At 29.6% G+C, this 372-nt stretch overlaps 1 protein-coding gene across 1 annotated transcript in view; it reads left to right on the forward strand.

The window, feature by feature from the left end:
* The window catches only part of LOC119585074 (ADP-ribose glycohydrolase OARD1-like), a 23816-nt gene that overhangs the window by 19760 nt on the left and 3684 nt on the right, over positions 1-372 (forward strand). The window lies entirely within an intron of this gene.

Genomic DNA, 372 nt, shown 5'->3' on the forward strand with positions numbered 1-372 from the left:
CAATACCCTTTATTTATATTAGCTCTCAGGGAAATTTGCTCTAACGATAGACTTGAAAATTTGTTAATATGTATGTGGAGTAAATCTTCTAAACTAAAGGGATTCTCCAGTCTTGGGATAACCTAAAAGCATAGCTTTTCCTCCACAGACACTTGCCTCTTGTTATTTCATATAACTACAGAAAATTATATTAAAGAGGCTAGTAAGTAGTATCACAAATAGGTTAGTTTTAGCATTTAGCTGTTTGATGATAGTGTTTTTTATTGTGTTTTTAATGAAATGAAGCCAAAAGATAGAATTTTAATAGAATGATGTGCTACTTCAGTTATTTAAAAAAATGTGAATCAAGTTTAATGGCATTTTATCTGTATG

Source organism: Penaeus monodon, chromosome 19 (genome assembly GCF_015228065.2).
Source record: "Penaeus monodon isolate SGIC_2016 chromosome 19, NSTDA_Pmon_1, whole genome shotgun sequence".
NCBI lineage: Eukaryota > Metazoa > Arthropoda > Malacostraca > Decapoda > Penaeidae > Penaeus > Penaeus monodon.